Source organism: Phoenix dactylifera, unplaced genomic scaffold (genome assembly GCF_009389715.1).
Source record: "Phoenix dactylifera cultivar Barhee BC4 unplaced genomic scaffold, palm_55x_up_171113_PBpolish2nd_filt_p 000721F, whole genome shotgun sequence".
Lineage (NCBI taxonomy): Eukaryota > Viridiplantae > Streptophyta > Magnoliopsida > Arecales > Arecaceae > Phoenix > Phoenix dactylifera.
Window position 1 is genome coordinate 164,488 of NW_024068099.1, and position 13,634 is coordinate 178,121.

Here is a 13,634-nt window from a genome sequence, read left to right on the forward strand (position 1 = left end):
CTTGGTCTAGGAAGGGTAGAGGAAAGTGATCCTTTCATGTGACCAAATTCAGCTTTCGGTAGTCAACACACATGCGCCAACTCGTCGAGACACGAGTTGGAACTAGTTCACCTTATTCATTTTCTACCACCGTCAAACCCGACTTCTTAGGAACGACTTGAGTAGGGCTTACCCACTTGCTGTCGGAAATTGGATAAATAATACCCACGTCAAGCAACTTGAGGACTTCTACCTTAACCACATCTCTCATTGTAGGATTCAACCTTCGTTGCATTTGCCTTGTGGTTTTGGCATTGTCCTCCAAATATATCCGGTGCGCGCAAACTAAGGGGCTAATTCCCTTCAAGTCGGCAATAGACCACCCTAAGGCTCCTTTATGATTTTTTAGAACACCAACTAATTTTCTTTCTTGGGTATGATCAAGTCCAGACGAGATGATTACAAGAAAAGTGTCTTCGGGTCCAAGAAAAACATACTTAAGTTCCTTTGGTAAGGGTTTTAATTCGAGCTTGGGTGCTTACTCACGGGATGATACTATTTTCACCTCTCGAGGCGACAACTTCTCAAATTCCCCTACTTTTGGTCTCCACCCAGTGACCATCTTAATATCCAGATTATCCATAATAGGTGTGACTGACAAATCATCATCATTGGTTCCATTAGGATACCAATCAATTAAGCTATCATCAGATGGGTCGTTAATTGCTTTGGCTAACAAATATTCTTCTGCAATGGTTTCAACCCAATCAACCTCCTTACTCTCTTCGGGATCATTGGGTTGTTTGCACACATTAAAAATATTCAGTTCTAAGGTCATGTTACCAAAAGAAAGCTTCATGACGCCATTCCTACAATTAATCAATGCATTAGAAGTTGCAAGGAATGGACGTCCTAAAATGACTGGAATCTGAGATTGTGAGTTCGAAGCCGGATATGTGTCCAATACGATAAAATCGACAGGAAAATAGAACTTGTCTACTTGGACTAATACATCCTCGATAATCCTCCTTGGAATTTTAACTGACCTGTCAGCTAATTGCAAAGTGACGGAGGTTGGCTTCAACTCACCTAAACCAAGTTGCTCATATACAGAATATGGCAACAAATTCACACTCGCCCCTAAATCTAACAATGCTCGCTCTATCCTAAAGTCGCCTATGATGCATGAGATGGTTGGGCAACCTGGATCCTTAAATTTAGGGAGAATGTTGTGCTGCAAAATAGCACTCACATTTTCAGTTAAGAATGCCTTCTTCTTAACATTTAATCGGCGCTTGACAGTACACAAGTCCTTCAAAAATTTGGCATATGAGGGTACTTGTTTAATTGCATCAAGAAGAGGTATGTTGATCTTTACTTGCTTAAAAAGCTCAAGAATTTCAGAATTAGGTTCGAGCTTTTGCAACGGCTTTAACCGTTGTGGAAAAGGTGGAGGAAAAGGACATTCAACTTTCTCGGTAGAAGTTGGGACCTCAACTTCTTCTTTGTTCCTTTCATCGACTTTGGGAGCATCAGAATTAGAAGTGACTCGCGGTCTCAATGGAACGGTCTGACCAATGACTTTTCCATTACGCAAAGTCATGATGCTCTTTGCATGTTCTGTATGCGAACTAGAAGAAGCCGTATTATTACTACCGTGCACTTGTGGATTAGGTTGGGGTTGAGCTGGAAGCTTACCCTTCTCTTGGGTACTTAGGACGGTAGTCAACATTGACAATTGGTTCCTTATATCTTCAAAATTTCGAGTATTTTGAGCATTGATATTAGCTTGACCTTGTAGAAAAGTTTGTATAGATTGCAAGGTATCCTCGATATTCGGCTTTTGGGAGGGTGGTGATGCAAAAGTAGGATGTGCAGGTGGAGGAGCTGAATGGTGTGACTGTTGAGGATGATCATTTCTCCACCTAAAATTTGGATGATTCTTCCAACCAGGGTTATAGGTATTCGAGTATGGATCATTATAAGGCTTTTGGTAGGAGTTCATAGCATTTGCTTGATCGTGCAAGACTTCTTTGAATGCCGGTATGGTGGGGCAATCTGTAGTGGTATGACCCGACATATCGCAGATACCACAACACTCGTTTCTAAGCTCTATAGTCTTGACAGGCTCAACCTTCCTAAGCTCAATTTCTTCTACTTTCCTAGTGAGGGCTGCCATTTTAGCATGAAGATCATCCTCAGTTTTGAGGTTGTAAAGGCCTTCCTGTACAGAGCTAGTAGGCTTAGGTAAAGACTTATTGTTTCTATCCCCGTTATCCCAAAGTTGGGCAGTTTCAGCAAGGGAATCCAAATACTACCATGCCTCATCAGGGTGTTTTTCTAAAAATCTACCATTGCACATGGTCTCTACAAACTGTTTCAACTGTGGAGATAAACCTTCATAAAAGAAGCTAATAGTTCTCCAGGTTTCGAACCCGTGATGAGGGCATGAGAGAAGAAGGTCTTTAAATCTTTCCCAACATTCATAAAATGTTTCATTATCTTTTTGTTGAAAATTGCTGATATGTCTTTTCAAAAAGTTGGTCCTTTGTGTGGGAAAGAACTTCTTTAAAAATTCTCTCTGCATATCTTGCCAAGTTCTTATTGATCTAGGTCGCAAAGAGTTTAGCCATGTTTTGGCCTTATCCTTTAGAGAGAAAGGGAACAATGTCAACTTGAGGACATCCTCGATGACGTTTGGCACTCTAAATGTAATGCTCAATTCTTCAAAATCCTTTAAATGAAGATACGGACTTTCGGACTCTAACCCATGAAACTTGGGCAGCAATTGAATTACCCCTGGTTTGATGTCAAAATGTCCTATATTATCAGGAAAAATTATGCATGAAGGCTGACTAGTCCTAGCCGGTTGTAGGTATTGTCTTAGAGTCATAACATGGGGTTCTCGTTCTCGATTGTGGTGACTCCCCGCATCTTCATTTAAATCAGCCATCTCACAAGGTGTGAGATACTGCGAAGGAATTTCAGGGGTATGTCCTAATGAATGATCTAAAGTTGTACGACTTAATCGACCGGTGTCGTCCCTATTCCACTTTAGCATGCAAAATATTTCCCTCTCTTTTTTTTCTTTTTTTTTAAAAAAAAATAATAATAAATATAAGTACCAACTAAAGATACCCTAAAACGACACCCTAAAACAAAAATCTATTCACAATCAAACATGCAACAAAACATTACACCTAAATTTCTAATGTTTTTCTTAAATTTCTAGACAGCTCCTAACTAGTTTGAAGAGGGTACCTAAGCCTCCAATCCAGTCTAATGAACCGAGTTGACCAGGTAAGCTCCCAGGTAAGTGGAAGGGTCACGATGCGTTCGCAAAGGTCCCACTTAAAACCCACTTGCCTCGAACAGATGAACTGTCTTCCTTATAGGGACAAAGCTTGCCTAGACATCAACTAAGCCACAGAGTGAAATTGGTGCAACTTTCGGTGGTCTTCGTCCTATTGAGCTCGAATGTCCTTAGGGGCCAACGTCTAGTTGATTTTAGTTAAGCTTAGGATATTTATGCACTGGGGTGATTTTTGGGCTAAGGACGAGTGATGAAATCCCGACCTTATCTTTTTAAATGGGTTCAGCCCTTAGAATATTTTATGCTGATGCTTTATACTATATGCAACAATCAAGAGATTTTTTTTTTTAATATTTTATGACATGACATTAAATTTCATTGAATAGGTGATCAAGCAAATTATTTTTTTAAAAAAATTTTATGAGTTGAAGTTTGAAATTTAAATTCTGAAATTTGAAATTTGAAATTTGAAATTTTAGGTTTTTCCTCTTTTTTTTCTTAATTTTTGAATAATCACCCTTTATCTTTTCTTAAAGTTTTTTTTTTCCTAATTTTTCAATTAGCAACAAGGGTTAATGAGATATGATAACAATAAAATTCTGATTCTAAAAAAAAAAATTAAATGCAGAAAATTTAAAATAGAAAGCAGCAAGGTTTCGTATTAATCTGATAGTCTTAAAAATGTCAGAATGTTAATCAGACCGTTCCGATTATCGAAAAATTTGTCTTGCACTAGCTGACCAAATTTGAGTCAAATCAGACGGCTAATTTCTATGATATCAGAGTTTGATGCAAACTGTGCAGGGAATTAAAAATAGTAGTAAAGATTTAATTTAATTTTTTTTTCAAAAGAAAAATACTAACTACTAAGGTAAAAATTAAATCTAAAATTATACTAATAACTCAGCCGTTCTCCGGCAACAGCGCCAAAAACTTGGTGCTTTCGAAAAATTGTTCTCCCAAGTGCAGGAGAATCGCACAAGTAGTATAACTCGGAAGTCCGAGGTCGATTCCTCTGGGAACGATCTATGGGTTATTAGCTTAATTTCAGATTAATTGATTCAATAAACTCGTGGATTAAGATGATGGTTTGCAAATAGAAAATAAACCAGTAAATAGAGAATCGAAGTTTGGATAGATTAAGATGGTGTAGGGATCCAGAATCTCCTTTGATAATATCAAATTTATGCGATAAATTCTATGATTCTTTTGTTTTTTTTAAGAATTATAAGCAGATAAAATTTAATTATGGAGTATGTTCTTGATAACATGAATTTTTTTTTAAGCATTCAACGTGCCTTATAACGTCAACGATGAATCAAATAATCGAGGAAGACATGTATCAATAAGCATAAATTATAAAATATTTTTCAACATATAAGAATCATGACATAATCAAAAGATAAATCATATAAATCAAAGGATTAGAATTTACATCATGAACTCGGTACACCAAAGGATTTTCCTTCACCCATCACCTAGGACTTTAGCCGATCATCTCCCTCTCTCTTTCTCACTCTTTTTTTTCTTTTTCTTTCCGGAAATAGGGCATCCCCTGTTTCCTTGTTTCTTTTTTTTCTTTTGAAGAACAACCCGAGAGAGAGAGGAAAAACTCCTCTATTTTCTTCCGTCAACCGCAGCCGCCCCCCACTTCTTCCTCCCGAATGAGAGCTATATAGATGGCGTTCGATCCCCCCTGAGCGCACGCGGTGGAGATGGGCGGATGGAGGGGAATCTCGAACGTTGATCGCGGGCGGATCTGGCGCTGATCGGTGCGACGCTCACGGAAGATTGATCACGCTGGGGGTCTGATGCTGGTCGAAATCCGGGGTCTTGGTTTCGGGCGAAAGAAGGGGGCGTTGATCGCTGGCTCACGGATGGCTGCAGGCGGGATCGAATGCATGAGAGGCGTGGGAGACGGAAGAGGCATGAAACCATCACGGACCACTGGGATTTGTTGGAAGGAGGAATGCTGGAATGATGCAAATCCCAGCTAGCTGCAAGGTATGGAAAGCTCGGACGTGAGGTTGGAGATGGACGGCTAGATGCTGGTCTCGGACGGACGCGTGGGAGGTGCCGGAAAGATGGGCCGCTGCTGTGAATGCGGGATAGGCTGCTGGAAAGATGGATCGGAAGGAATGGGTGCTGATCTCGGCTGGGAGGACGAGATCAGTGGAGGAGGCGGGCAGACGCATGGGAGACGCTGATCGCTGGAATCGATTGAAGAAGAAGGAGCTTTGATCATGGAAGAATTGCTTCGCGAACACTGTGGAGGAGGCGGATTAAGAGGAGGCAGACGGGTTGGTAGCTGTTGTAATTTGGTTGCAGTGAACTAGACGACTGAACCTAGCCTCTTTCAAGTGTGTAGCTGGGTTGACTCATACGGTTGGCTGGTCATCCGTGGTGATGCATCTTTTTGGACCTAATGCATATTTTTTTCTTTGATTTACGGTCACCTGCACCCCACAAAAATATAATATTAATGCAACACTTTTATCATTATTTGTTAGCAATAGTACCAATTTAAGTGATGTGTAGATCGCACTTTTGTGCTCTCGTCACATGGCAATTATTTAAAAAACTTAATGAAAACTCCCTCCACCATGCTTCTTGTTCTCGTCAAGCACCCTCGAGTTCTCAAAGAAAAGGGACCATTTGTGAAATAAGTCATTCTATGGACCTGTCTAGCAAGGTAGATGCATTGTCCCATAAGATTGACCAACTGATAATAGGAGGACATGTCGTTAGCTCTTTCCAAGCACAAGTGTGTGCTATCTGTTCTAGCCCATCGCATCCTATTCATGAGTGCCCCTCAACACCCCAATTCTCTGAACTCGTGCAAGAACACATCAATGCTGCTCAAACCCAGCCCAGACCGGGTAATGACCCATTTTACAATACATATAACTCGGGATGGCGGAATCATCCAAATTTTTCTTGGAGGCAGCAAGCTTGTAATACCTCCCAACCCTTCTCCCAAAATTTTCAAAACCCTCAGAATTTTCATCTCTACCGTCCCTCAACTCAATTTCAACATCCTCCTCCTCCAACCCAAAGAAATACAGCCTTTGAGGAGAAGGTGTTGACTGCCCTTCAAGGTTTGGAGGCAAACACACAACTATTGCACTCTCACACGCAATCAATTGCTAAGCTAGAATCCCAAATGGGCCAACTAGCTAATGCATTAAACAAGCGAGAGGAAGGCAAGCTTCCAAGTCAACCAATGAGTAACCCAAGGGGACAATACGTGGCTCAAGAAACTCGATTAAATCATGAGCAAGCCAATGCTTTGACTACCCTTAGGAGTGGACGTGTAATAGATAATAAGGTTGGGGAGGATAACAACAAGGAAGGTGAAGAAGAGGAGAGGAATGTATCACATGAAAACCCAAAACTTTCTTCAGCTAGTCCACCATCTGCCACAACCCACATTCCAAAGGCCCCATTTCCTGAAGCACTTAATGCACCCTCTCCCTTTGGCAAGAAGGGAACTTCACTAGAAGAGATGATGGAGATCTTCAAACAAGTTAAAATTAACCTCCCGCTCCTTGATGCCATCAAACAAGTTTCCTCCTATGCTAAATTTCTCAAAGATTTTTGCACCCAAAAGCAAAAATCTAGGACACATGTGCCTAAAAAGGTCCTACTTACTGAACAGGTAAGTTCCATTCTCCAACACAACACCCCTCCAAAATTCAAAGATCCTGGCGCTCCCACTATTTCCTGTGTCATAGGAGATAACTCCATTGATCGAGCACTTTTAGATCTAGGTGCAAGTGTGAATCTTCTACCCTATTCAGTCTATGAAAAATTTGGGTTAGGTGAATTAAAACCTACCTCGGTGTCCTTACAATTGGCTGATCGATCTGTGAAGATACCACGGGGGATGATTGAAGATGTTCTTGTCAAGGTAGACAAATTCTATTTTTTAGTAGATTTTATCATCCTTGATATGGAACAGGTGCCCAACATAAAAAAACAAATCCCTGTGATTCTTGGTCATCCCTTTTTAGCAATAGCCAATGCATGTATCAACTGTAGAACTGGGGCAATGGATATATCATTTGGGAACATGAAAATTAAGTTGAATGTGTTTCATGCCGCTGACCAACATGTGAGGAAAGACGAGTGTTGCCTGATTGATGAAATGGATGATCTTGTAGAGGAAGCCCTTCCCTATATCTTAGCAGATAACCCCCTAGAGGCATGCTTGGCCCATTTTGACATTGACAACTTTGATATAGACAAGGCCATAGAAGAAGTCAACATCTTACTCGACAATCAATCTCCTATGAGTTCCCTTCCTTGGAAGATCCGACCTGAACCTCTTCCCCCCATTGCTAGCGCACCACTTTGTCCCTCCATTGATTCTCCACCTAAACTTGAGTTGAAGCCACTTCCGACAACTCTTAAGTATGCTTTTCTAGGACCAGAAGATACTCTCCCTATAATCATCGCGGCCAACTTATCTACGGAACAGGAAGTTAAACTTTTAAGGGTGCTAGAAGAGAATAAACATGCCATAGGATGGTCTGTAGCCGATTTGAAAGGGGTTGACCCCTCCATTTGCATGCATCAAATTCACCTCGAAGATGATGCAAAGCCCATCCGAGAAATGCAAAGAAGACTCAATCCTAACATGAAGGAGGTAGTCAAGAAAGAAGTGGTGAAGTTATTAGATACCGAAATCATTTACCCAATTTCTGATAGTAAGTGGGTAAGTCCGACACAAGTGGTGCCAAAAAAATCAGGTATCACTGTGGTTGAAAATACGGAAGGAGAATTGATACAAACACGCACAACCATGGGTTGGCGCGTGTGCATTGACTACAGAAAACTCAACTCAATGACTAGGAAGGACCATTTCCCTCTACCTTTTATAGATCAAATTTTGGAACGGTTGGCTGGTCAAGATTTCTACTATTTTCTAGATAGTTATTCTGGTTATAATCAAGTACCTGTTTACCCGGACGATCAAGAGAAAACTACCTTTACCTGTCCATTTGGGACATTTGCATATAGGAGGATGCCTTTTGGACTATGCAATGCACCCGCAACTTTTCAACGATGTATGATGGCCATTTTTTCAGATATGGTGAAAAACTTTCTAGAAGTGTTCATTGATGATTTCTCAGTTTTTGGCCTATCTTTTGACGATTGTCTGAAAAATTTAACCTTAGTTTTGAAAAGATGTAAGGAGACCAACCTAGTGTTAAGTTGGGAAAAGAGCCATTTCATGGTTCAAGAAGGCATAGTCTTGGGACACGTCATGTCCAAAAGAGGCATTGAAGTAGATAAAGCCAAAGTCGATCTTATTTCCAATCTCCCTCCACCCAAAACTGTGAAACAAATCCGTTCATTCCTTGGCCATGCTGGCTTCTACCGTCGCTTCATTCAAAATTTCAGTAAGATTTCCAAACCCTTGTGCAATCTTCTTGCCATGGACACTCTCTTTATCTTTAATGAAGCATGCGAAGAGGCATTTGAAAATCTTCGCTCGAAATTGACCACTGCACCTATCATACGGCCTCCTAATTGGACCCTTCCATTTGAACTGATGTGTGACGCATCTGACTATGCCATAGGGGCAGTTTTAGGGCAACGACTAGATAAGGTACCTCATGTCATCTACTACGCTAGTAAAGCACTCTCAGATGCACAATTGAACTACACCACCACTAAGAAAGAGTTACTAGCTGTAGTATTCGCGCTAGACAAGTTTCGATCTTACCTTTTAGGATCCAAGGTTACCATATTCATTGATCATGCTGCCCTTCGACACCTTCTTGCAAAGAAAGACACCAAACCCTGTTTGATTCGATGGATTCTTTTACTACAAGAATTTGATCTAGAAATTCGTGACAAGAAAGGTACTGCCAATGTCGCAGCAGACCACTTATCTAGGATTCTTCTTGAACCCTCTCAAAATACCTCATCCTTACACGATTCGTTTCCGGATGAACAATTATTTAAGGTACAAAAAATAAAAACACCATGGTTTGCAAACATAGTGAATTACCTTGCCATAGAATGAATTTCTGATGATTGATTAACTCAAGACAATAATCGATTCTTTTCACAAGTGAAATTCTATTATTGGGATGATCCCGATCTATTCAAGTATTGTCCCGATCAAGTAATCCGTTGATGTATCCCCAAATGCGAATTTCAAAGTATTCTTTCATTCTGCCATTCACAAGCTTGTGGGGGACATTTTGGGGGTAGAAAAACTGCAGCAAAAGTTTTACAGAGTGGATTTTATTGGCCCACACTTTTCAAAGATGCCCATAACTTTTGCCAGACTTGTGAACGGTGCCAACAGATGGGTACCATCTCCCGTAGAGATATAATGCCTCTCAATCCTATTTTAATTGTAGAAATCTTTGATGTCTGGGGTATTGACTTTATGGGCCCTTTCCCACCATCTTTTGGTTTCAAATACATTCTTGTAGGGGTTGATTATGTTTCAAAATGGGTAGAAGCTGTCGCAACTAAAACTAATGACCACAAGGTTGTGGTTAAATTTTTACATGAAAACATTTTTTGTCGTTTTGGCACACCCCGAGCCATCATCAGTGATGGGGGATCTCATTTTTACAACCGGTCTTTCGAGACTTTGGCTCGCAAATATAACATCACCCACAAAGTTGCTACCCCATACCATCCCCAAACGAGTGGACAAGTCGAGGTGTCCAATAGAGAGTTAAAACACATCTTAGAGAAAACGGTACGTCCCGATAGGAAAGATTGGTCTCAAAGAATAAATGATGCACTCTGGGCCTACCGTACTGCCTACAAAACTCCTATTGGCATGTCCCCCTACCGATTAGTTTTTAAAAAAACTTGTCACTTGCTGGTAGAACTTGAACATAGAGCTTTCTGGGTTATCAAAAAGTTTAACTTAGACATGGCAGCAGCTGGTCCTAACCGAAAACTCCAACTAAGTGAACTTGAAGAGTTGCGCAATGAGGCCTATGAAAATGCTAAAATTTATAAAGCAAGGACTAAGGCTTTTCATGATAAAAACATTAACTGTAAATCCTTCGAACCTGGTCAAAAAGTTTGGTTATTCAATTCCAAGTTGCGACTCTTCCCGGGTAAACTTCGCTCTAGGTGGGATGGACCATTCGTAGTAAAAAAGGTTTCTTCTTATGGTGCAGTAGAGATCCAACACCTTAATGGTGGACATGTTTTAAAAGTCAATGGCCAAAGGTTAAAACCTTATGTGGACTATGTTGCCGACGGGCAATTGATCGAATTTCTTAATTTGACGAACCCTGTTTATTAAAATAATTAAGGATCCACTGTGTCTGGCTGAACACAATAAACTTAGCGCTTGTTGGGAGGCAATCCAATTCTCTTAGATTTATTTAACATTGAGGACAATGTTAGGTTTAGGTTTGGGAGTATTTTTAAGTATTTTTAAGCATTTTTGGTTTTATTTGCATCTCTTGCATTCGTTTTCACTTCACAATGTCAGGTTTATATTTGGGGGTCTTCATCTTGATTTTCATCCCCCCAAAAAAAAAGATTGTGTTCATTTTCATTTTTATAAATTGAAAAAAAAATATAATAAATAATAATATATATATATATATATTACCTAATTTCTATACATTAATGCGAGAATGATAAACACACAAGGTATATAAAATCTAAAAAGCCCAATGACTAGTCGGAAGTAATACAAATTTAAGTTCTTTTTATTAAGTTTCTCTTAGGGAGTTGTAAGTTAATTAATACTTTGGAATTTCACTACACACTGGCCGACCCTTCTAAGGTCTAGGCTCGATATTATGTTGATAGTATAGTAGCAACCTTGGACCCTGACGAATCATACTTATCTAATCCAAAAAAAAAAATCATTAAAAATAGATTTAGTCAGGAACATCGAAAAGGGCTACCTATTGTCAAAGGTCAGGTGGGCTTGTGATGAGGACTCCGAGCATAAGTCCGTAGGGGAGTCTTGATGCCCGACACCTTGTGCCAACTGGTGTGAGAGCTGTCGACTGATTGCTCGTTACACGGAGAAATCACCACAAGAGTAAAAGTGCACAATTTATACATTTTCCTTAAAAAAAAAACTTTGTATTGACCTTGTAAAAGACAATAGTGTGAAAGCCGTCGTTGTAAAAATTCGAGTAAACTGGAATATTACAGATAAAGCCCGTGAGGTACTAAAGTAAATATCCACAACTCTCGAAATCTTGCAGATAAAATGATTTTGAATCAGAGAGCAGGTCCCTTCAACCAATCCTTGGAAACTACTAGTCTTAGCAATATTTTGGAGATCCGAACCCTTAGTTTGTGTACGGTCCAGATTTCACCGAGCACTCTAGTATAAATAAGTCTTACAACTCCCTAAATGGAAATTTAATGACTTTAACTTAGATTGCATACTAACCTAGAATTTGGGCTGACTTAGTAATTAAAACTTTGTGTGCTTTCAAAATTCTTGGCACTTATGCATTTGAAACTAGAATTTATAAAACAAATATATATATATATATAATCTTTGGGTAGAGACAACAGTTTGTGGGTATCTGAGCCGAAAATCCTCACGAGATAAAACTCGTCCACTAGGGCCTAGGGGTTTAAAGCCTTATTGCATACGGTAAATGCAATCGCGATTCCTATGAAAGTGAGTTAATTTCTTTTCTATTTTGCTCGAGGAATAGCAAAATGTAGGTTTGGGAGTGTGATAAGTGCTAAATAATGTATAAATTTATCTATTTTACATAGCACTTATTATTATTGTTATGCACATATTTTAAATTTAAACATAAGAAAATGTGTTTCCCCTCTTCATTGCATTTTAATAAATTATTAGAGATAATTCAAGTTTGGTTTAATTTTCTATATTGATTTAGTCTAATGTGTGTGCAGGTCGAGTCATCCCATTCACGAACTAGTCCCAATTTATTCCATGTGTGGACTACTTTCTCCCACATGTGCATAAAGCTACCCATTCCTTTGTCCACGTCATATTTTCCGTGTACACCAAGTTTCCCAACTTAGCAAAACAAAGGCCTCTCCCATTTTCTCCACATTTCCAAACTTCCTTTATTTTAGATTTAGAACAAAGCACTTCCAACCTACCCGAGTGGACCCCAACCACTTTTCTTAAAAAAAAGAAAAAAGAAGAAGAAATATAAATAATAAGAAAATTCACATATCCTCCCTCATTCCCGTGTTCATCTCCCACATTATTATTATTATTTTTGTTTCCCTCATCCCCTGTTCCAGAACAAGAGCCGAGATCCTCTCTTTCCTTCTCCGAATTTCCCAGCATCCCAGCCGATTCTAGAATCCATCCTTTCCGTGGATTGCATCCCAACATCCTCATTCCCTCCTTCCTTGATCCTCCCAGATCCTCTCACGAATAACTCCCAGCTCCATGATCAATGCGGTGCACCAGCGCCATCAGCCCATTCCAGCCGCATCAACCGCATGCCCACCGCATCCAGCTCCTCCGCCTTCTTCCGCATCCACCTACGCGGCATCGTCTTCATCCCCAGGTGTTCCGCCATCAGTCAATGCAGCCAACGACCACTCCTCCGCGATCCCAACCGGCTACAATCAACGAGCCTTTCCAGCTGCAGCCAACATTTCCGGATTAATCTCCTTCCCAACAATCGGTAACCAGCTCCTCCCGAATCGGCAACCCAGCTCCTCCCGAATCGGCATCCATCTCTAGCTCCGTTCCCGTCTTCTCCGAGATCCCAGACTCCCATGATTTAGCCACCCAGCTAGCTCTTTTCCGGATTAGCGCCTCCATCCCACGGTCAACTCCATCGATCCAGCCGATCCCGTGGATTCCGTCCCAACGATCATGCACGCGTTCTTCCTCCTCTCCACACGAAATCATGGATCCCCCGCTGGCTGATCCTTGGTGGGGATCTATAAAAGGAAGAGGGGAGGAGAGGGGACGGGGGGGGGGGGAAGAACAGAGGAGGCTCTGTTCGGGAGAAAAAAGGGCCGAACCAGAGAAAAAGAAAGAAAAAAAAAAGAGAAAGAAAGGAGGAGGGGAGAACATATTTTGGGATATTTTGGGAATAATGGGAGCGGAAGATTTTCACATGAAGATGGGAGATCGTCCGGAAGCCATACGCAGCTAAACATCTAGTCTAGGGCTGGATGAAGCCCTATCAATGTAACAGGGCAATTGTAGTTCTTACTTTTTTTTTTTGGAGCTTGTTTAAATTCTAATTCTCAATGAAATATTTCTTTATGATATTTAAACTTTGAGCATGCTAGTTACTATTCATGTTTGCTAAAGTAGTCTAAGATGATCCATGCCTAGGAAGAAGAGGTGTATTGCACCCTAGGTTAGCATAATTAG

The 13,634-nt window shown here is 40.4% G+C and overlaps 1 non-coding gene across 1 annotated transcript; it reads left to right on the plus strand.

Moving 5' to 3' along the window:
* The first annotated feature begins 2,411 nt into the window (after nucleotides 1–2,411).
* LOC120106994 lies at nucleotides 2,412–2,520 on the plus strand. The gene has a single exon (XR_005508991.1). It is a non-coding gene; the product is annotated as a small nucleolar RNA R71 (small nucleolar RNA).
* The last annotated feature ends 11,114 nt before the right edge of the window (nucleotides 2,521–13,634 follow it).